Genomic DNA, 24350 nt, shown 5'->3' on the forward strand with positions numbered 1-24350 from the left:
TTGGTTCACATTTTCAATCACTTACTTTGTTTAAATTTCTTAAAGTAGAATTGCTGAAGCAAAGGTTATAAATATATATGAATATATATATATATTTTTGCCTTCTTACATGTACTGCTAAATTAAGTAAATGCATATCATTTTATGTTCTCATCAACAGTGAATGGATAGTGCTCTCCCCTCCCACCCTACCCTCTCCCCATATTAACATTAGCTATTAACATTTTTACAATTTGATCTTCAATTGATAAGCCAAAATGGTATACGTATATTTTATTTTACTTTTTTTTACCAGTGTGTTAAAGTTTAATTTACCACTCCCCATTTTATTTAATATATTCTTTTTTATAAATTACCTATTAATGATGTTTTATGTCATATACTAGTTCATATATTTTTAATCTATTTTAAATTTGAGGTCTCATTTTGATTTTTAAAAATGATTTCAAACATACAGTATAATGAATATTTATGAATACCACCCTGTTACTCAGATCCATCAAATCCTAAAATGTTGCCATATATGCTTCCTATTTTTGTTAAGAAATAGAATACCCGTATACCTGTGTACCTCTTTCCAATCTAAGCTCATTTTTTTACCTCAGAGCCAACCCCATCCTGAGTTTGGTGCCTATATCTTTCATCTATGTATATGTTTGCATCATATGTATATAGCTATAAAATATACAATTGTAATTTGTGTATGTACACATATTTATCAGCAACTTGTTTTTTTCACTCAGCCTTATGTTTTTAAGATTTATTTCTATTGATAAAACTGTTATAAACGATCCTTTAGTGCAGCGGTTCTCAACCTGTGGGTCCAACGACCCTTTCACAGGGGTCACCTAAGACCATCGGAAAACACATATATAATTACATATTGTTTTTGTGATTAATCACTATGCTTTAATTATCTTCAATTTGTAACAATGAAAATACATCCTGCATATCAGATATTTACATGACGATTCATAACAGTAGCAACATTACAGTTATGAAGTAGCAATGAAAATAATTTTATGGTTGGGGGTCACCACAACATGAGGAACTGTATTAAAGGGTCGTGGCAATAGGAAGGTTGAGAACCACTGCTTTAGTGTGAATATATCTCAATTTGTTCATCCTATTGATGATCATTTGTGTGGTTTAGTTTTTTTGTTTGTTTGTTTGTTTTTCTGCTATTGCAAACAATGCTGCAATGGACTTCCATTGTCCATAAGTAGAAGCTTCTAGAGTTTACATCTAGAAGTGAAATTGCTGGTTTGTAACGTGTGTCTTTTCAGTGTTACTAAATGTTGACAACTTATTCTTTAACATGGTTACACCAGTGAACACATCATCATGAAAATGTGAATGTTTCTCTAATTCTTGATAGTGTTGGATTATTTCATTTCCTCCTGTTTAATGAATGAAAATGGCATCACACTGCCTTATTTTTCATCTCTCTCATTACTGGTGAGGCTGAACATCTTTTTATATGTCACTAATCATTCAAAGTTCCTCTGCTATGAATTGCTTGTCTCTTACCTTTTGCCCATCATCTTTCTATTATTTCATTAGTGTTTTTCTTACTAATTTTAATTCTCTGTGGTTACATGTGTTGCAAATACCCTCGCCCAGTCTGTTTCTTTTTTGTCTTTTCACAATGCCTGTGGTGTTTTTTATTGAACAGAGTTTTAAATTTTCATGTAGTCAGATTCATCAGTCTTTTCCGCCAAGAACAATCCTGTAGAGAAGGCAAAATTTTACCTTTACCCGCTTAGGGCTTTTTTGGCTGGGCCTGAGCATTATACTGACATAAGACAGACTAACAGGAAAAAAAGCATACAAATTGGTATGTTATACATGATACAGGAGCCGTCTTAAGGAAATGAGGACCCAAAGAAAGGGTGAAACTTACATGCTTTTATACTGGGTTGAACAAAAGAGGAAACTGTGGAAGAGTAACAAAACTATGTAGGGAGGATAAAGGAAGATAAGAATGATTTAAACAAGGTCTGTCTGTACAGAATTCTCTCAACTTTTATTCTTCATGGAAGAATGTTTCTTTTCCCCTGGTACTGAGAGGGCATCTTTCATAGGGGAATTAATTTTTATCTCATGTTTTTGGAAGAAAAGGGGAAATTAGGATACCTTTCTTGAATCTCCTTTTTTTCAAGTGCTCTTTAGCTCAAAGTAATCCTTATGCCAGAGTGACGTATTTTGGGATAGTCTGTTATCCTTAAACCTTTTGAGTCTTCATTTCTTCAATTTTTCTTTTAAGTCTCACCCTGCCCCTCCCTCCAAATTAGCAATTCTTTTATAAAAGGTATTCGGTGATTGGTCATAATCTTTTAGCTTTCTTTGAATTTATCTTTATTGGTTACCGCACTCTTGTTACAGCTGCATTCTGTAAGCTCAATTTAAATGAATTTTCTGCCTATGTTTATTGGGCTTGGCAAAGATGAAGTAATGAGTAAGCTAGCAAATAGATGGTATTGATGCTGTTGTAATTAGCTAATTATTAATAGGAAAGGAGCAAAGGGAAGATCAGACATTATAGGCATGTTCCCTGCAAAACATTGGGGGAAGGGGACTGGACTGGGCAAAGGCAAGATAGATGCATGCCCAGTACAGTTGGGATGACAAAGGGAAGGCACTTGGTTGTCAATCACACCTGGGAACAGAGATGGTTGGTCAGAATGGGTGTGCCACTGCAAACCCAGGAAGATTTGGGATACTTAATCCCCGAAATGAAGGAGGACTCTCTTATGCGCTTGGTTCCTCTCGGCCCACTTGGCTCATGGCTTATGCTTGGCTTCCTGGCATTTGTCTGCATGCAATGGACTAGTGGACTGCAACTAGCCTGACGCTGAACTGGACCCAGCTCCAACGTGGAAGGGAAACTCTGGACCCTGGCTTTGCTTCTAGCTTTACCGAAACCCCAGCTACACTCCTTCTATGACTGGACTAAGGGAAATGGAATTTTGAAAACCCAGGAATTTAATTCCACACAAATAAAAATCACTCATTCTCCTGTGCAAGTCTCAGAAAATTCCTTTTCTCTCGGGATCTCATAAGAAGTCCACCCCAGCAGCACCCAGTGGAGAAGAGGACCCTCCACTTCGTCTGGTAACAGTGTGCACAAGACATTCTGCTCTCATGCCCTCGGTAGTCATTGCTAGTTGACTTCATTAATTTCTTTGTTTATGTACCCATGTAGTCACTTATCCAACAACTATTTTTGGAAACTCTCCTATATGCCTGAGCCAGTTTTTTTAAATTCTCACTTGAGTATGTTTTTATTGATATTTTTAGAGTGAGAGGAAGGAAGGAAGGAGGAGGGGGGGAAGAGAGAGAGAGAGAGATCAATTAATTGCCTCCTGTATGCACCTCAACTGGGATCAAACTGGCAACCTAGCTAAGTGTCCTGACCAGGAGTTGAACCCACAACCTTTTGGAATAAGGGATGACACTCCAATCAACTAAGCCACCTGGTCAGGCTCAAACCAGTTTTATTGGAATTGGCACTTATCCACATTTGTCACCCTAAGATGTGTGTGTGTGTGTGTGTGTGTGTGTTGTGTTTTTCACAGATTTGTGGATGAGTATGATACTTACCTCCTAGGATGAATTGGGTATCATGTCTTATTTTTCCATTATTTGGAACTAATTACATAATATGAAAAAGTTTGTTTCTTGAATATGAGAAGTATTGTTCAGTAAATTTGTTTACATCATATTTGTTTGGGTAGATGATGTGTTTCTTTAATAACTTCCACAATTTCCTTCTCCATCATTATGTTCACGTTTTCTACATCTTGTTTTGCCAATTTTATACTTTATATTTTGTATTGTCCATTTGGCTAAATATCTTAAATAACTATAATTTGTGCATTGCAATCATTTATACTTTAAAATCCTTTATATCAATTGTTAAATCATCAGTCTTGTTTTTAATTTTGTTGATTTATACTTTCTTTTATTTATTGTATTTCCAAGGGGTTTAATCTATCTTAAAATCTTCTCAGAGAATGAGCATTTAAACTTATTTATGTCCACTGATTTTCTTTTTTTCAGTTTATTTATTTCTGTCCTTCATCTTTATTATTTTCCCTTATTGTGGAGAGCGGCTATAGCGTTCAGACAGGTCCAAGCCTCAGACTAATGAGAAGGCACAGTCCTCTTGTGACAAAGCCACATGCAAGTCCCAGCTTGGAGGGCAAAACCCTCCCAGCACAATTATAGCTGAAGGATATAGTTCAGTGGTTCTCAACCTTGGCTGCACATTAGAATCACCTGGGAATCCTTTTAAAATCCTGATTTCTGGGCCTCATTCTCCGGAAATTCTGTTTCTTTGTTATGGGGTGGGGCCACAACATTAGTAACAAAGAAACAGAATTTCTGGAGGATGAGGCCCAGAAATCAGGATTTTAACAAGATTCCCAGGTGATTCTAATGTGCAGCCAAGGTTGAGAACCACTGATATAGTTGTAAGCTTGAACCTATGGTACCAACACTTGGTCCCACGTGGCTATGGGCTTGATAGAGTTCAGATGCATGTAATTGAGTAGATTAGAACATTGTTAACATCTTGACCACACCCTTACTTTACCTCGTGGAATCTGGCTATCAAATAAAGACTTGGCTTGTGGGCGCTGTTGCTGTCTCTCCATCAGAGAAGCAGTGTCCCACCGAGACCCAGCTTTCATTCTCTCTCTTTTTTTAAAATATATTTTATTGAGTTTTTTTTTGTTGTTGTTTTTTAACAGAGAGGAAAGGAGAGAGATAGAGAGTTAGAAACATCGATGAGAGAGAAACATCGACCAGCTGCCTCCTGCACACTCCCCACTGGGGATGTGCCCGCAACCAAGGTACATGCCCTTGACCGGAATCGAACCTGGGACCTTTCAGTCCGTAGGCCGACGCTCTATCCACTGAGCCAAACCGGTTTCGGCCATTCTCTTGTCTGTCTTTTCTAAATCCTTCACCGCCCCCACTCAGGTTCACCCTTGGTTGTGCTGGTGCGGCACACCTTATGTTGATGCTCTTCTTTTTATACGATTTTAAAGCAAATGCTTAGTTCACTTATTTCTCATTTCTAAAATGCATCTACATCTTTACTTTGGGCCCTGATTTGTTCACACCACTCTCACTTTTGATAGGTGGTGCTTTCAATTTTATAATATTCCAAAGTTATTATCATGTTCTTAATTTCCTACTTAGCATTGCTGCTTAGGGGACTCTTGTTAGGGTTGTTAGAAGTTGTCACCCATTCTTTGTTGTTGTAACTGTTTATCCTATATAATAAAAGGAGAATATGCAAATCAACCAAATGCTATGACACGAACTGATCACCAGGGGGCAGATGCTCAATGCAGGCATTGCCCCCTGGTGGTCAGTGTGCTCCCACAGGGGATGACCACTCAGCCAGAAGCCAGGCTCATGGCTGGTGAGTGCAATGGTGGTGGCAGGAGCCTCTCGCACCTCTGCTGCAGGTGGGCGGTAAGGAACGAGGGGTCCCAGACTATGAGAGCCCCGGACTGTGAGAGGGATGTCTGACTGCCAGCAGGCGGACATCCCTCAAGGGGTCCTGGACTGAGAGAGGGTGCAAGCTGGGCTGAGGGACCCCCCTGAGTGTACGAATTTTGCGCACCGAGCCTCTAGTTTTTATATAATTAAAAACTTTGAAATATATAAAAAGATTAGTATAAAAAACTCTTGTACACCCTTTACCCAGATTCACCATTTGTTTATGTTTTGTGTTTATAGTTTTCCCTGATTTTCAGCCTTTCTCTATGTATGAATTCTTTCTGAACCACTGAGGATAAGTTGCAGATATACATACCTACCTACCGACTAGACAGGGGTGGGCAAACTTTTTGACTCGAGGGCCACAATGGGTTCTTAAACTGAACCGGAGGGCCGGAACAAAAGCATGGATGGAGTGTTTGTGTGAACTAATATAAATTCAAAGTAAACATCATTACATAAAAGGATACGGTCTTTTTTTTTTTTTAGTTTTATTCATTTCAAATGGGCCGGATCTGGCCTGCGGGCCGTAGTTTGCCCACAGCTAGACTAGTACCTACCTAAATGCTTTAATGTATATTTCCTAGACAGATAATTTCTGTTTTAAAAATCAGAAAATTTAACAGTTATGAAAATCAGGAGATTTTATATTGATATAATATGATTATCTAGTTCCATAGTCCATATCTAAATAGTCAGTTATCCCAAAATTGTGTTATATACATATCCTGTATAATAAAAGCCTAATATACAAATCGACCAAACAGTGGAACAACCAGTTGCTATGACGTGCACTGACCACCAGGGGGCAGATGCTCAATGCAGGAGCTTTCCTCAGCCCGCAGGCCCCGGGCCAGCCAAGGAGGTTGTCAGCAGGGGCCCCCTGATTGCCCTACCAATTGCCCCACAGATTGGCCCTGATCACCAGCCAGGCCTAGGGACCTACCTGTGCACGAATTTTGTGCACCAGGCCTCTAGTATGTATATATATGTGTGTGTGTGTGTATATATATATATATATATATATATATATATATATATATACTATATTATCCTAGATAATAAAAGCATAGTATGCAAATTGTCTCCTCAACTGGGAGTTCATCCAGGAATTCAACCAGGGGGCAGGGCCAGCCTGGGAAAGGGAGGGAGGCTCTGGCTGGTGGCAGTGGTGGCAGGAGGGTGGGGGAAGGGAGGAAGTACCCTGCCAGCAGCAGGCAGCCGCTAAGGACCCTACCAGTGCACAAATTTTGTGCCCTGGCCCTCTAGCACTATGTATTTATGTAAATAACTTCATATAATCTATGTTTAATTGTATAATTAATTTAAATGTAAAATTAATCTAAGTTTATATTTATTTTTGACATATATTGTATATATAGTATATTTCACATATATATATAGAGAGAGAGGGAGAAAGAGAGAGAGGAAGAGAGGAGAAAGACTGGAAAAATTTGAGAATTCACAATAACAATGATGACAGTGGCAACAACTGAAATGGCTACTTGTTTGTTTATAGCAACCATCACCTATAGGGCACTTAATATATTAATATTTATTTTGTTTTCAACAAGTTTATATTTATTTTCATATTTGTATTGTCTTATTGTACACATATTACATATTCATAGTAGAAAAAGAATACAAAGTAACAAAAATCACTAGAAATTTCAGGATATAGAGATATCCACTGTTAGTATTTAGGTATATAGTTTCTAGACTTTTGCTTTCAATCAACAAAAATCTGGACTTTTTGTTAAGTTAAATGAAATCTGAGTACATTATAAATATGGCTTCCTATTGTTTCATGTGTGGTTTTAGCCTTCTTTGAAGTCTTAGTATTAGATTATCTTACATACTTTATAGCTGATATTTATAACAACAGTGGGGCCTTGACTTACGAGTGTCCCGACTAACGAGTTTTTCGAGATACGAGCCGTCTCTCGGCCGATTTTTTGCTTTGAGTTGCGAGCTAAAATTCGGGTTACGAGCCAGCTTCAGATACCCCACCGCTAGTTGGCGCAGCGAACGTCACAGTGAACACCACAACATCAGCCCAGCATCACGTGTCTCACTCGTTCACTTTAAGATTTGACATACGAGTAATTTGAGTTACGAGCTCTGTCACGGAACGAATTAAACTCATAAGTCAAGGCCCCACTGAACTTTGCAAAGTAGAGCTACATTTTTAAGTGAAGAATCCAAGATTCAGAGGCACAATGAATTGCCTAGGTCACACAGCAGTAAGGGATAGAATTATAATTCAAACCCTGGACTGTCAGCTGGATAATGAGTAAACACTTCCCATTACCCTTGGTTATTATCTATCTATCTATCTATCTATCTATCTATCTATCTATCTATCTATCTATCTATCTTTATTCTATTTCTCTTTGCATTTCTTACTTTGGTAATCCATGTCCTCACTGTTGATTCTGTAGTTTTCATTATATTCAAGAGCCTCTTTGCACCCTCCCTTCATCTTTTTGGCCTCAAAATCTTTTTTTTGTGATATCAATTTTACCAACTTTATCAATTTTGTTTCTTTTTGTTGTATGAGTTTCTACAGTTGAACTTGTTTATTTTTAACATTTCTGCATCTTTTTTGTTGTAGACACCTATTTTAAGCAACAAAGATATTTTTGAATTTTATGGCTTTTAAAAAAAAATGCTCCTGAGGATGAGAGAGAGAGAGAGAGAAGGGGGGGGGGGGAGAAAGAGAGAGAGAGAAACATTGAAACATTGATGTGAGAGAGAAACATTGATAGGTTGCCTCCCTTACACTCCCTGACCAGGCATCAAACCTGAAACCTTTTGGTGTATGGGACGACGCTCCAACCAACTGAGCCACCTGGCCAGGGCGATCTTTAATCAATATGCGAATTTGTCCTTTGAGAAATGAATGGCCTAAAAATATGGACTCCACTGGGATGCAGATAGTGATATGAGATGATCAGCTGCTGCCTGACCTTGGACTTCCTGCAAGTTACATAATTTCACCGCTTGCTCATCTGTAAGATTCTGTTAATAAGAATACCACCCTCATGGAGTTGTTGTGAAGATTAAATGAGATCAAGAACACTGAAAAATAGAAGCATATTAAACTATTATTTGTAAAATGTAATTGTCATTATTTACTATTATAGACATCATGCCTAGAAATATCATTCAAAACAAGTTTCTGGGCAATAGTATATAAAGAAAGTCCCTTAAAATAAAGATCTATGCTTGAGATGGGGAAATCAGTTCCATACTTTTCTCAAACCATGTCTGATTTCTCTCTGACAGAATGGGAATAACTTACATTAAAGTTGCTGGGAAGCGGTGGCCCCAACACCCCTCAGGTTTCAGTTCAACTTGTCCGCTTCTACTTCGGAATTTCACAGCTTGACTTAAATTCAGCCATGTCCGGAATCACCACCTTGCTTTCCGTTTAATTAGCGAGGTATTTAGATTGTACAAATAAGTTGTTTGCTCTCATGATGGATATTGAAGCTGCAGGCTTAGTCGGCTCTTCTCAGCAGGCGTAGAAAAACCTGAAATGAAGAAAAACAAATCAAGCAATGATGAATTTCTCTACTTCCTGGATCGGGTAACTTGCTCGTCCAATGAAAGCCATCTGGTGGGCAGCCAGACAGGAGGACTGACTCTCAGCCTGTGGGTCTCCGTCCAGCATCCAGCAGCCCTCCAGCCCCTGCACAGCTGGAGCCTCTGCTCAGTGAAAGCTGCTGGGAAGTGAAAGGGAATTCTTATTCACTTCTGCTCCTGAGGACCAACGAGGGACAGAGAGGAAAGCTAAAAAAGTCTGAGGTTTAAATGAGAGCCCATATTTAACTTTCCAAAATGGTCTTGGAATTTTAGAATCCAGATAACCTTAAATCACAAAATGCTATGGTGCCAAACTGAAGAATAAAATAATCTATAATATTACCATCTGATGGACTCCAGAATGACATGATTTATTTTTAGTTGGTGGCTTCAGATGTCTGACGGCTTCTGTGGGACCACTCAGAGGGAGATATGGGTCCCCCACCTGATGCAATGGAGTGGTTTTCTTAAACTTCTTTGGTAAGCATCATCATTTTTATCACTCGTTAAACATACCCTTCTAAGTCCCTCCCTGGAGATTCACATACAGTGGGTCTGGGATGGGACCTCAGATTTGAGTTCTTAACATCAGGAAAGCTTGGGAAATATTGGAGGAGAATGAGGGAATAGTCTGTTTTTAGAATCAGACAGCTTCAGGTTTAAATCCTGGGTTTTTCTCTACTGCTTATGTAGTCTTGCACAAATTACTTCACCTTTCTTAGCCGAATCTGAAAAAAAGTGGAGATAAAAACCTCTACCTCAAACTATTGAGAGGATTAAAAGGACTAAACCTCTTTATGGCATCCACTTTTCTGGGTGCTGCTAAATCATTTCTACCTGGATTAATTTGAAGATTATCCATGAACTAATTTAGCACAGGTACACATTTTTAAACTTACCTTTTCCATTTGTTCAGCGTCTACGGTGTGCAAGAAGCTGGGATTCTAAGCATCTCCCTGATGGTATGGTGTGTCCCCATGGCCCATCCCAGGCTCCTGAAGGGACTGCCCAGATGTCTTGCTTCACGTAGCCTCCCCTAATTATTCCGGGTGCCTCCTGATGTTAGCAGTGCCAGGGTCTTAGTCCTCCCTTGTACCAGAAATTCCAATTTTCTTGAATCCAATCATATCTATGTCTTTTCTCTGCAATGGAGGCAATTTTCTTCCAGCTTTATTGAGATATTATTGACATATAAACTATGTAAGTTTAAGTTGTACAGTATGATGTATATGCATGGATATGTTTCAAAAATGATTTCCACAATAAGGCTGATAACATCTTTATTCTTTCACAAAAAACATTTGTGTGTGTGTGTATGGTAATAACATTAAAGTCTACTCTCTTAAAAACCAAGCATATAATACAGTATTGCTAATTATAGTTACAATGCTGTACATTAGATCCACAGATCTCATGGATGGGATTTGTATCCTTTGACCAACATCTAAAAATATGGACACTTCACAAAGTTGCGTGTCATCCTTGTGCAGGGGCCATGCTAATCTTCTCTATATAGTTCCAATTTTTGTATATGTGCTGTCAAAGCAAGCACCATGTATATATATGTATTTTTTCCTTCAACAGAAAACATACATTTACATTATTCCATTTGATTTTCACACAAAAATATTCTAGGTGATTTGCATTATGCAGTTTTCCCTTCCTGGGCAGAAAAGTGTTTGTACTTTTTTTTTTGTTCTTCCATCCTAATAGCCAGAATGCAATGGATTTCTGAGCAATATATTTATACTTTCTATTTATCCTTGCTTCAAAAGGATTTAAGGCAACATTTTAAAGATTCAAATAATGTATGATGTATTAAAAAGATAATTTAGGTAGGGAAGAGAGAGTGGGAAAAGAAGATGAATTCAGGAATGAGGTGACACATCAAATATATGTTGCACTGTTCTTTTCACTCCCCAGTCGTGGGCCAGATGTTTGGCTCTGAACTCTCAAGCCATCACAGCAAACTCCCTGCAGAAAAAAGATGAAGGTGATGACCCTCAACCCGGTTATTAGGGTGATCATCTCTACGAGTTCTGAACATTGTTTTAACTTTTCCACTACTAGCCCAAGACTTTAGGGTCAACATTAGGGTCATTAAGAATCTACAGAGGGGACATGAATCACCATAGAAAACTATGTGCTCTCCAACATTCCAGCCAAATGCAAAATGGATCAAGGAATAAGCAGGCCCCCTGCGGCAGAGGAGATGGTAGCTGGGTGGAAGAGCTGGGCAAAGGTTCAGCCTGGCCCAAAAGCTGTAACCATGGCAACAGTAGTGATGGCCATTCTACCCCAGCCAGCAATAACACCCTTAAGAGGCACCAGCAAAGACATGAGCCTATCATACTCTGGGCTGTGCTTTTGGTGAGGGAAATGTAATTTTTATGCGTTATCACTGGGGGAAAATAAACAGCTTCTTTCACATTAACCGTGCAAACCCAGATCTACAAAGTAAAGACAAGTGTCCAGCCGCACAGCCTGGCTGAGGCCTGGTATGTCTCTGGTATTGGAAACCTGTGGCCTGCCTCCGCTTGGCCTTTTATTTATTCTTTTTACTTTCTAGGAACAGTGCTGCACAGGACTTTCAACAGGAAAAGCCCGGTGGAGAATAGCTGTGTTTGAAGCCACCAATCTTGTCTGCCTCATTCATTTCAAACAGAGGCACTTCTCAGAGAGACGAAGGCCTGTGTGTATGAACAACAATGCCCACTGCATTCTCTTGCCATCAGCTGCAATAGCGTGGCTTTTGATTCTGCACAGAAGCACCTTGTTTCAGAAACTGATTGATGGTTCTTCTGAATGAAAGAGGCAAGGAGAACAAACGGGCAGAGCTCCTGGTAAGGCAAGGCACTTCAAGAGAATGGGCTTGAAAGCACTTAAAATAACAGGTAAACACCAGCCTCCATGAAAGTAAAGATTCCTGAAAGGCACCGAGCTGTTCCTGACAGAGAATTTGTAGGTCCCAGGGATCTCCACGTGTTTGTGCCAAAATACATAGCTCCCGGACTTGGGATTTTGGTGGAGGGGAAAAAAAGAAGTTAAATCCAAATAGATGTCACAAAGCAGGGAAATCTAAGTGAAATAAAAACACTGGCGGTCCGGGCGGGGTCTAAGGAAGTGGAACAGGAAACAATGCATTGAGAGAGCTGGGGATGAGCATCTCTGCCTGGGAGAGGGCGTGCGATTTCTCTGTAGAAAGACACGCAGAGCCCTGCGAAGGTGTCTTATAAACACCTGGGCGGCGCTAGCACCTGCTCTGCGCAAGCTCTGGGAGATGGGCCGCCTCTTCCCCTCAGCCCTTGTCCTTCCTTTTTGCCTAATAGAAACGAACCAGCTAAAACAGAACAGGAGAAATCTAGCCATATTAAATACTTAAAACAAATTTAAGTATAGTTGGCAAGCAATGTTATGTTAGTTTCCGGTGTAAAATATGGTGATTTGACAGAAACCTTCCCATGTGATCACCACACTAAGGTTAGTAATCCTCTGTCAACGTGCAGACTTGTCACAGCACCATGGACTCCACCCCTTCCCCTTCCCCTTGACCAGTTAAGTGTCCCTATTGACTGAGCCTCTCTTAGTCGGGCTTCCTGTTGCCTGAAGCACCCTTACAGACACATTACCCTTCCGGAGGAAAGAGTGTAGCAGGTGGCGCACAGAGACATCTGACACTGAGTGAGTGTAGAGGCTGAGGACCAGGCTTTCGCACAGGCAGGAAGGGTTCAAAAATGTGCAGGTGGCCTGAAGGACAAGCATTCCCTGAGGTTTCTTCCCAGTGCAGAAAAGTGGATGTGGGCATGAGCCTATGCTATGCACTAAGTACTAGTCACATGACCTTGGGCCTTCCTTCTAACCTCGGCGAGCCTCCATTCATCCATCTTCAAGTGGGGATAACAGCACCTATGTCACTTGGTTTGATGAGGATCGGATTTGATTGGGCATGTGAACTTGCTTTGGACATTTTTAAGGGCAGCTCCGATGCCGTGTCAGAGCCTAGCTTGGTGCCTGGCACATAGTAGGGGTGCTCAATAAGTATTTGTTGGGTCAATGCGCTGTGCTTGTTGTCCCCATGAGGGTTGTTGGCACTGCATCCTGAGCCTGGGGATTGGGCTGCTGTCTGACTAATTGCTCCATGCAGCACCTACTCCAGACATAACTTAAAGGGTTTTATTAAATGCTTTTTTCCTGGGCAATGATGGATTGGGTACTGCGGCCTGGATAGAGAATTCAGCTCTTGTATTTCCCACTAAATACGCTGTGAAGAGGTGTCTGTTTTGATCAAGGACACTGTCAATTATTCCTCCCATTCGACTTCCTCTATGATTTAGGGTGTGAAGGCACCTGGTGGCTTTAACCTATCACTGTTGTGTGAGATATTTTGGCTCCAACCAACAGGGACGTGTCCAAGGCAGGCTGGCCCCCTGTGAATGCCCAGGCTGCTGAATCCGGCACCGCCAGGTGACAGGTGGTGCCTTTAAGTCCTTGTAGAACAAAAGGAGACAGTGACAACTGGTTCTCAAAAGCTTCCCTATGCCAGATGACTCAGGAGACTTTTTGCTTCTTTCAGGCTGGCCCTGGTAACATCACCCACTTTCCCCACCTGCACATCATCGTATGTTTTATGCGTCCACTCCCGGATCTCACTGCCTCTTGGCCTCTCCCTGCTGGGCTCCCTGACCTGCTGCTCGCTGCTGACTCCCTGACACTGAGCTGCCCCTGGTTTTGGTCTGGCTGTGCTCTGTGCCACGCGGAGGGAAACACACAGGAACACAGCTGGCGACCGACAGCATGGCATATGAAAAGGGCTTGTTTTGGGTCGCTCCCTGGAAGGAATTATATTGGAGTAAGACAGGGAAGAAGGTCAGGTGTCAGGCGCTGAAAGGCATCAGGCGAGTGAGACTGGAGACGCCGCAGTCTGGGTGACGTAATGAGTAGCAGAAGTTGAACACAGTATCTAAGCACTAAGACGTAGCTGGTGTGACACTGATGAACAAACATGGGATGGCCAAGTGTGGGGCCAGTGATGGGAGAGAGGACCCCACAGCACACACTGATGCCCGTTTCCACACGAGAATATCAAATGTTTGTCTCTCTCTCTCTTTGTAAACATTTCTGGATCTCTTCATTTATTTCTGCTTAGACACTGTCTTTTATACATACTCAAGTTTTCTAATTTAATATTTTTATAGATTTCTTTCAATGCTCACCCAAGGATATGTTTATTGACGAGAGAGAGAGAGAGAGAGAGAGAGAGAGAGAGAGAGAGAGAGAAACAGCAATGTGAGAGAGAATTATCGATGGCCTCTCCTATGCACACTGACAGGAGATCGAACCTGCAAACTGGGTATGTGCCCTGACTGGGAATCGAAATTGAAACCTTTTTGCTGTACAGGATGATGCTCCCACCAACTGAGCCACCAAGCTGGGCTCTAATTTAATTTTTTAAATTAAACTTTTTATTTTGAGATAATTGTAGATTCACACGCAGTTGTAAGAAATAATACAGAGAGATTCCATGTGCGATCCACCCAGTTTGCCCTAGTGCCCTGCAGCTAGTAAATGTTTGCTCAGTCGGGGAATTGATTCCACAAACATAACATTGACTGTTTGATTTGGGCAGTGCCGGCACTGGGTAGTGTGGGGTCATGCAGGGGAACAGGAAGGGATAGGAACCATGATGAAAAGACCCCTGTCCCTGTCACTTACGGCCTGACTCTGAGCATGGCCTGGTTCACTGCTCTTTTTTCTGGGCCTTTCTCTCGGGGGTGCCCAGCCCCAGGGGGACCAGCTGGAGCTTTTCTGTCGCAAGCCTGTTGCTGAAGAGTCAGAGGGCATGAGCCCTCCCCCTAGACCCCAACCCAGACACACGCCGTTTCCTAAAAGAAAGCCACTTGTCAGAGTTGGACTAGAACTGTCAAGAAATTCAAATCCACCGCTAGTCGCAGCCCTAGTTTCCCTGCATTGGTGTAAAAATATCATTACTTTTTCATCAAAACTGAAAATAACAGCAAAGAAAACCTGAGAGCTAGGTGAGGCTGGACAGGAGTCAGGATTGTCCCGGAGACGGAAGCACAGTGATTCAATGCTGTGGACATGCCCCTGTTGGCACAGGCCCGCCCCTGCCTCCTGCCCCCACGCCTGGTCCCCATCCTGCTGCATGGAACTCAGCTGGGCTTCCCCATGGCCCCTGTGCCCACGGTTGCCCTGCACGAGCCCAGATGGCTGCCTTTGTGATGGCTCTGTGATGCCTCATTACCCATGTTATGTACTAGTATGTGCATCCCATGTTAAGTTCACGGCATCGACTGTGCTAGGGTAATGGATTGGCTAGCGACTCTGTTTCTGAGCAGTTACCCAGGCTTGCCATCTGGCGAATCTAATAACCAGATGGTGAACCTAAATAACCTCACTTTGGTGGAGGTAGAAGGGACTCCAGTTGGCTCTGTTCGTGCCATCTGCAGCCTCCTTCTTTTGGAGCGAGATGTCCCGAGAATCAGTCATGCTAGTTCTTAATTGAGTAGCTATTTGTTATCAGAAACACTCCCACTTCACGTTTGCTGAACTCGGCTCTCCAGCGTCTTCACCAATTTAGAATACACGCGGGAACCAGGAGGCAAGCCAAAACAAGGCTGTGCGCAGCCGAGAGGCAAGGAAGCCTGCGCTCCAAAGCTCTGGGCCGCCCTCATCAGAAAGCTTCCGGAGCCTTCCTCTGAAAGATTGCCTCCGACTTGACTGTACACGCAGCGAGGACCACGGAGTTCATCTGATCTCCACGGGCTCAGCATGTTGGAGGCTGCAGACTGGAAGGGAGGGGAGGGTGTGTAACGGACAGACACTGACAGATAGGGAAGGGTGCCTGGAGACACCGACACGGTTAAAAGCAGATCCAGGCACGGAAACACCGGCAGTGGGGGTCACTTAGTGAGGGGCGAAGCGTGCTGCAGCCCTTGAATATCATTGCCCAGGGACAGCACAGTGCATAGTAATGAGTCTAGAATAAGAAAGCTGTGTCGTCAGCATTGTTAATGAAGCTCAGTAGGCACCATTTTAGGGATGGGAATCTCTCTCATACAGGATGGGGACATCCTCTCTAAATGGTTAAAATGAAAACATTAGACACATGGGCAATTAAACATTTAGCTCTTTGAGACAAGTCATGTATCCATGAGTAAAGTGAATTAAAATATTACGTATGGATTTTTAAAAGACCTATATTTCATTATCATAAAATATGATAGGTTCATTGAAGAAAATTTAGAAAAATACATAAGCAAAAAGAAGAAAATAAAACATAGCTATAACCCCTACCTCCAAGATACAATCAGTTAATATTTGGTTTGCTCTCTTGTTCTTTCTTCACATATATTTGTATAGTTATATCTATTTATCTACCTGTTATCTGCCTGCCTACCTATCTATAACTAGTTGGAACTAGTAATAAGAAATTACTGGCTGGGGTGACTCAGTGGTTGAGCATCGACCTATGAACTAGGAAGTCACCGTTCCATTCCCAGTTAGGGCACGCGCCTGGGTTGCAGGTTCAATCCCCAGTAGGGGGAGTGCAGGAGGCAGCCGATCAATGATTCTCTCTCATCATTGATGTTTGCAGCTCTCCCTCCCTCCTCCTTCCTCTCTAAAATCAATACAAATATATTTAAAAAGAAAGAAATTAGATCATGCCACTTTGTAACTTTCATTGACCCCACTTGCTAGTAATGACCAGATAGGAAGCTTTCGTGTTACTAAGTAAAGCCCTTCAGCACCATTTTAATGGCTGCATTGTATTCCAGGGTGTGACAGCCACCCAAGGGGAGATAGTAATGTAATGATCACTCACAAAGGCATATATTGCACAGCAATGTCTGGAAAATACAAAACTGTGGTTATGGGCAACCAGCATGGCATCGTCCTCATCAGTCACCACTAGAAGATTTCACTGCTGCGGCAGCAGGACCCAGACTTCAAAGCCAGGCCTCGTGTCTTCCTGAGCCTCCGGCTGCGGCCTCTCCCCGGGTACTGCGGACCCTGTCTCTGTCTACGTAACAGGAAACCCCACTCAATGTAGCTTCAGCAATAAGAAATATGACTTCACATTGCCCGGATCCTGGAGACCGGGCGGACCCAGGGCTTGTTAATATAATGACTCGGAGGCGTCACCAAAGATGTGTGTTCTTCCCTCCGTTTTTCCCCTCAAGGGTCCCACAGTGTGGGCAGGTCCCCTATGAAGACTTGATCATATCCAGCGGCAGGAGGGGGGATGGTCTTTTCTTTGTGTCTCTTTAATTTTTTTTAAAAATTGCGGTAAAATACTCATCACATAAAATTTACCATCCTCTCCAGTTTTTAGCATACAGTTCAATAGTGTTAAGTATATTCACATTGCTGTGCAACAGATCTCCAGGATTATTTTCATCTCGGAAAAATAAAACCCTACGTGCATTCAATAACAACCCCGATTACCCCATCACCCTAGCCCAGGGGTGGGCAAACTTTTTGACTCGAGGGCCACAATGGGTTCTTAAACTGGACCGGAGGGCTGGAACAAAAGCATGGATGGAGTGTTTGTGGAACTAACATAAATTCAAAGTAAACATCATTACATAAAAGGGTACGGTCTTTTTTTTTTTTTTAGTTTTATTCATTTCAAACCGGCCGGATCCGGCCCGCGGGCCATAGTTTGCCCACGGCTGCCCTAGCCCCTGGCAACCTGCCTTTACTTTCTCTCTCTACAAATTTCGTTACCGCGTGTAAGTGGAATTACAGAGTATTTGTCTTTTTGTGACTGGCTTATTTCACTTCCCATAATATCCTCCAGGTTGAGCCTCGTTGTAGCACGCGTCAGAATTTCCTTCTTTTTTAAGGCTGAATAATATTCCGTTGTATGTCTATCCTACATTTTGTTTACCCACTCACCCACTGATGGACATTTGGACCGCGCCCACCTTTTGGCTATTGTGAGTCATGCTGATGTAAACTTGGCTACAAATCTATCTTCAAGACTCTGCTTTCAGTTCTTTTGGTTCTATGTCCACAAGTGGAATTAGTGGATCATAGGTAGTTCTCCTTTTAATTTTTTGAGCAACTGCCAAATTGTTTTCCACGGTGACATTCTCATCAGTAGTGCACGGGGTTCCAACTTCTCCACATCCTTGCCAACACTTGCTTTTGCTTTTCTTCTTTCTTCATAGTCACTATTCTAATGAGTGTGAGGTGGTCCTTGTGTTTGTTTTTAAGACTGAGGACCCATTTACCCTCATTTGTCCTGTCTCATTGGTTAGACTTATGTTCACAGGCCTATGTCTACGCCCATCACTGGTAAGAAAAATGGAACCAGGACTCACTCACTTAGACAAGCGGCGCATGCCCTGGGCTGGGAGTAGGTCGGCCTCCCCTAAAGCATGACTGCTCTGGTAGGGACTGAGGGATTGCCACCCTCTGACTTCCCTAGGCGCAGTGACAGCCATGTTTACCTCCTTAGCTCAGAGTTATGCAACTCACCTCTGCGAAGGACAGCCATATTCCCACTGGGCTGGAGCGGGGTGCTTGTGTGTGCATCAATGTAAATATTGCCTCAGCTTAATGAAAAGAGTGCTTCAAAATAAGATGAAGAAAACAACCAAATTACCTCCTTACGTGAGGAAGTAAACGGCAGAAAAGGAAAATACCACCCACTCACACAGAAACCACTCCCCAGGCACCCTCCTCCCTCCTGGGGTCGTCTCCCCACCCCACTCCCATGTTCTGGACTTCAAGCAGGATTCAGAGGAGGCTGTACTCAATGCCACTGTTTGCGCCTCAGGGTGAAGAGCTGCGCCTTTTAATTCTTAAACTTCAGTGTAGGAACAAAAAATCCCCAGGAGAGGTTACAGTGCAGATTCTGACTTACTAGGTCTGGGTGGGGCCCGAGAGTGCGCGCTTGGAATCGGCCCCCACGTGATGCTGACGCAGCTGGACTGAGACCTCTCCAGAGGGAGGGTTTAGTGGGGGCAGCAGAGCCCCCCGGGGGGCTGGGTAACACCGATGGCGGCCGGACAGTGTCTCATTCTGTAGGTCTGGGCTGGGCCACGCTAACTAGGTCGGCCTACGTCAGCGGTTCTCAACCTGTGGGTCGCGACCCCTTTGGCAATCCAACGACCCTTTCACAGGGGTCCCCTAAGACCATCCTGCATATCAGATATTTACATTACGATTCATAACAGTAGCAACATTACAGTTATGAAGTAGCCACGAAAATAATTTTATGGTTGGGTCACAACATGAGGAACTGTATTTAAAGGGCCAGAAGGTTGAGAACCACTGTCCTAGGTGCTGCTGGTGCTGCGGGTCGGGGAGCACACACTCCCAGGGCCACTGCTCAGAGGACAGTCCCTGGAGCCAGGTGCCTCACTCTGTAGCCGGAGGCCCACGCTGTCCCTGTGTCCCCTCAGCAAGGTGCTTAATGCTTAGCCTCTGGACCTCAGTTTGCTTGCCTGTGCGTGAGGGACGATAATACCACCTACCGGGGAGGGCTTTTTGAGACACTGCCTCTGCGCGATAGAACGTTAACAGTTTGCCCTTCCTTCCAACGAGGTGGGATGGAAACATGCGCGTTGGCCGCTGTGCGGGAAATCTTTGGGGGAGGCGGCAGTCTCCCCAGGCACACTGAGGGGAGCTCTCTTTTTCACTTGCTGTGACCTTTAATGCAAACATCTCCCAGACCTGCTTTTCTCACCATGGTGCTGACTCCTCATTAAGCCCGGGGGTGTTGGACACAGCCAGCCTTTAACCTGGACGCCCAGGAAGTCCTTATAAATAAAGGATGCGGCAAAAGCTAATGAGATCAACCTCCTCTCAGGCTGCAGCCAGGAGACTGTCTCCTCGGCTGGCTTTGGGGGTAGGAGGGGGAGGGGAGTGCTCTCCGAAAGCTCAAAGTCTGCTCTGGGGAGCAGGTCGAAGGAGCAGTGCCCAGCCTCCCAGGGGGCCCTGAGCCTGAGTGCTTTAATCATAGCAAAGCCAGAGTAAAGGCAGGAAGCAGGCAGGCCCCTGCAGCCAGGCTTTTTACCCGCCTGTGCTTTCCAACTGGGGACAGAGGTCTGTGGCTGATGGGCATTTGGGGCACAGCAGCCAGCGAAAGGCAGTCAGTGTGTGGGTGCTACCAGCTGAGGCCCAAGGCGGCTGAGATGCCAGTGGGTGCCAAGGCAGGGCCCCAGGCAGGGCCAGGTCACATGGGGGAGTTGGGCATGCTGGGAGGTTCCCATAGAGAAACGGAGGGAGGGAGACTGTATGGGGACATTTTTTATTGCAAATAACAGAAACCCACTTGCCTTCGCTGAAGCTGCAAGGGGACTTCATTTAAGGTTCAGGCTGTTTCACGGAGCCCACGGGCGGCGGCAGCCCCCCTGAGGGGGTCCTGGAAGAGGAAGCAGATGGCACGCAGACCCCTTTTCTCCTCACTGACGTCCCGCCCCCGATGCGAGCTTCTTCTGCTTTTCCAGTTCACGAAGGTGGTCCGAAGCGTCTGTCCCACAGCACCTAAGCAGACACGTGCTGAATTTAACGTCTCAACAGAGACTCACTCTTTCTTAATCTCAGTTTCTGGGGAAGAGGCTCTGATTGCCGTCATGAGTCCGGTGCTTAGCGCTGGCCCAATCGAACGTTTCCATGGTGGGAGCAGAGACACGCTGATTGTAGGTCAAGGACCAGCAGTGAAAGACTTCTTTTTCTTCTTTTTTAAAAAATTACATCGGGTAATAAAACTATGTAGGTTTCAGGTGTACAATTCTGTAAGAAGGGCTTTTTCACAAACCAGACGGACACTCCAATAGACTTGGGGGGAGGACAGCACACACACCAAGGCCCCACCCTGCCCGAGATGCTCCGATTGGACCCTCATGTTCAGCATGTTCTCTGCCCGCCAGCAGGAGGGGCAGTCAGAGCAGAGTCTGTGGCTGTCGGTTTGGGCTGAAGAGGGGGCCACGCTCCCGGGCACAGGTGTGACCACTTTGGAAGCAATATGGAGCTACGGTGACAACAGCCCATAGGAGCAGAGAGACCATCCCCTTGGGAGCCGAGAAAAAGAAATGACAGCAAACTACCAGGCAAACAGTTCTTCCTGGCACATGAAGAGCTGCGTCCCCAAAGGTTATGGGTTTTCAACATCAGACAAACAGCAAATTAACGGCAATCAAACTATCAGGGAACTTCACCCATCCGTGATCTCACTGTTTTCTTTGTTCTCTCTTTCCTTGCAGCTTCTGTTCAAAAGCACGCAGCGTCTTACACAGCTTTGGGGAGTGTACACAACATTTTGCACGCCCGCATTATGTAATGAGTGGGTTCTGTGCTGCCTTGTCAGCTTCTTAACTATCTCTGTCGGTATGCCATCCTTCAAATTAAGTTTATTATACGTTACTTAGCACATAATTAAGGTCTGATTTAAAATGGGAGGCCATGGTGCTGGCAGGAGTCTTAGGAAGTCATGGAGGCCAGAGAAAATGAACCTGGAGAGGAGAGTGAGTTCCCCAAGGTCACATTGCTGGTGAGCTCCAGACGCGAGGCTGGGCTTCATTCGTCTTTCCAAACGTTATGTTTGTAATTACCCACTCGATGTCAGGTAGCAGTGCATGGGTTTCATCTCACTTCAGATTTCTTTTCGCCACATTGCATGACCTAATTAACATTTGTTAGGTAGGAGCCATTTCTATTTTTCTTAACAGAGGAAGGAAGGCTTTTTCCACTCTGTCAGGAAAATAGAGGTTGTGGAGCTGAAATGAGTAACAGCAATTTTAAATCAGACTGGTTTCGTGACTGGTAGATAAGTCAGCGTGCAAAGACATTTATGTTTCCCAGGTTTGGCTCGTTCTCTCAATGCCCTTTGCAAACTCCGCAGGGATTTTAAGCTTTAAGTCTGGTTATAAGCTTATGCAAGCTGTTAGTCACCTTTTTAGATGAAAAGCACCACAGGATTGTGCTTGAAAATGTTCCGTGCTTCACTAAGGATTCCTTTGGAATAATTTGGCTGTGGTATGATTTTGAGGGAGAAGTGATTGCGCAGATACGTTTCAAAACACATTTGCATTTGAAAACAGGGGGTTATCAGTTAAAAGAACTGTTCTTGAAAGGTACACAGGCAGGGCAAATTTAGAATAAGAAAAATAATTTAGACATGATAGCTATGATTTGCCCCAAAGCTTAAAACACCTGGGGCTCTTGATTACACAGAACCTTGGACATGGAATGAATCATGAATATCTGGTGTTTTACTTTGGAAAACATATTGGAAAAGGAACTCTTGTCATGGCTGTATCTCCACAGATAATTCTAAACATTCTAGGCATGCATCAACACAATTGTCAGCACACATTTGTCTGAGAGCAAACTTAGGAGGAGCCTGAGTTTGGGGTATAGAGAAGAGGGTGGTGTCTGGAGTCAGATTTTTTGGGTAGGTATCTTGGTTCTACCACTTACTGGACATGTGAACTTGGCTGGGCCTCAGTTTGCTCATCTGTAGAGTGGGGAGAATATTCAACTCAAAATTTTTGTGTTGAATTGATTGTGTTAAATCATGCACAGGGGTGCCTCTCTGACTTGAACATGCACACAAATGTCCTGGGATCACATTAAGACACAGAGAAGGACAAATACTAGATGACCTCATGTGTATGTGCAGTCTGAACAAGCTAGCCTCATGGAAGCAGAAAATAAATGGTAGTGGGTAGGGGAGATGGGAAGACATTGGGGAAACAATACAAACTTCCAGTTACAAGAAGAATAAGTTTGGGGATCTAATGCTCAGCATGGTAAGTATCTCTCTATATAAAAGCCTAAGCAATCATCCAACCATTTGACCATTCGACCGGTAGCTATGACGTGCACTGACCACCAAGGGGCAGACACTCAATGCACAGGCATGGAAACATGGAACAGACTGATGCATCTCAGAGGGAAGGGGGGAGGGAGGAGGGAGGGAAGAGATTAACCAAAGATCTTATGTGCTTACTAGAGGCCTGGTGCATGGATTCATGCACTGGTGGGGTCCCTCAGCCTGGCCTGTGGGAATTGGGCTGAAACTGGCAGTATGACATGCCCCGAGGGGTCCCAGATTGCGAGAGGGCATAGGCCAAGCCGAGGGACCTTACCGGTGCACGAATCCATGCACCAGGCCTCTTGTCTATCTATATAAAAGCCTAAGTGACCATCCGACCATTTGACTGTCCTACTGGTATCTATGCAATGACCACCAGGGGGCAGATGCTCAATGCAGGAGCTGCCGAGCTGTGGTGACTTGGCAGCTGTGGTTCTTGGGTGACACACCCAGAACCAGAGAGGAGGGAGCCCGATTCCAGGGTGCATCACCTGAAAACCACCCTCTCGCAATCCAGGCCTCTAGTAGTTAATAATACTGTATCATATACTTGAAACTTGCTAAGACAGTAAATCTTAAATTTCTCATTATATCAACAAAACAGCAAAATAGTAACTATGTGAGGTGAAAGATGTGTTAACTAACCTTATTGAGGTAAACATATCCTATCTAATAATAGACAAACATGGTAATTGGCCGTACCTTCTCTACGCCTCCCATGGGCTAATCAGCATGATATGCAAATTAGCTGCCAACAAAGATGGCGGCTAATTTGCATATATTGGCTGGGAGAGAAGACTGAAGCCAAGCAATGGAGCCGAGGTAGTGGAGACCGGCGGGAGAGAAGTGGCAGAGATGGGTGGGATAGGAGCCGTAGAGACGGGCAGGGTAGGAGCCGCAGAGATGGGAGCGAAGCCCTATTCTTGCAGGAATCCTCCTGCAATGGGCCTCTAGTCCTATATAATAAAAGGATAATATGTAAATCGACTGAATGGAGGAACGACCAGTCGCTATGATGGGCACTGATGACCAGGAGGCAGATGTTCAATGCAGGAGCTGCACCCTGGAGGTCAGTGCACTCCCACGGGGGGAGTGCTGCTCAGCCAGAAGCCAGGCTCACGGCTGGTGAGCAAGAGGGCACAGGCTGGGCTGAGGGGCCCTCTCTTCCTCTGAGTGCATGAATTTCATGCCCCCGGCCTCTAGTATATACATGTATATGCTAAACAACATATACATCAAATCATCATATTATACACAAACTTATACACTTTTATATGTCAATTATATCTCAATAAAGCTGCGGGGAGAATGGTCCTAGGCCTAGGATATGGCCTGCTGTTCTGGGTTTCTGACTAGCTCTGGGTGCTGCCTGCACTGCTGGGCTCCCGGCTGTGCTTGG

At 43.8% G+C, this 24350-nt stretch overlaps 1 protein-coding gene and 1 non-coding gene across 2 annotated transcripts in view; both read right to left on the reverse strand.

The window, feature by feature from the left end:
- LIPC (lipase C, hepatic type) overlaps nt 1–8975 on the reverse strand; it is a 152551-nt gene extending 143576 nt beyond the window's left edge. The window contains exon 1 of the mRNA XM_059699924.1: nt 8819–8975. The gene's annotated coding sequence lies outside the window, so the exon portion shown is untranslated. The remainder of the gene's footprint in view (nt 1–8818) is intronic.
- A 1572-nt stretch (nt 8976–10547) lies between these two features.
- On the reverse strand, nt 10548–10654 carry LOC132223631 (U6 spliceosomal RNA). The gene has a single exon (XR_009450500.1). It is a non-coding gene; the product is annotated as a U6 spliceosomal RNA (small nuclear RNA).
- Nucleotides 10655–24350: the final 13696 nt, after the last annotated feature.

The sequence above is a fragment of the Myotis daubentonii genome, chromosome 1 (assembly GCF_963259705.1).
Source record: "Myotis daubentonii chromosome 1, mMyoDau2.1, whole genome shotgun sequence".
Classification (NCBI taxonomy): Eukaryota; Metazoa; Chordata; class Mammalia; order Chiroptera; family Vespertilionidae; genus Myotis; species Myotis daubentonii.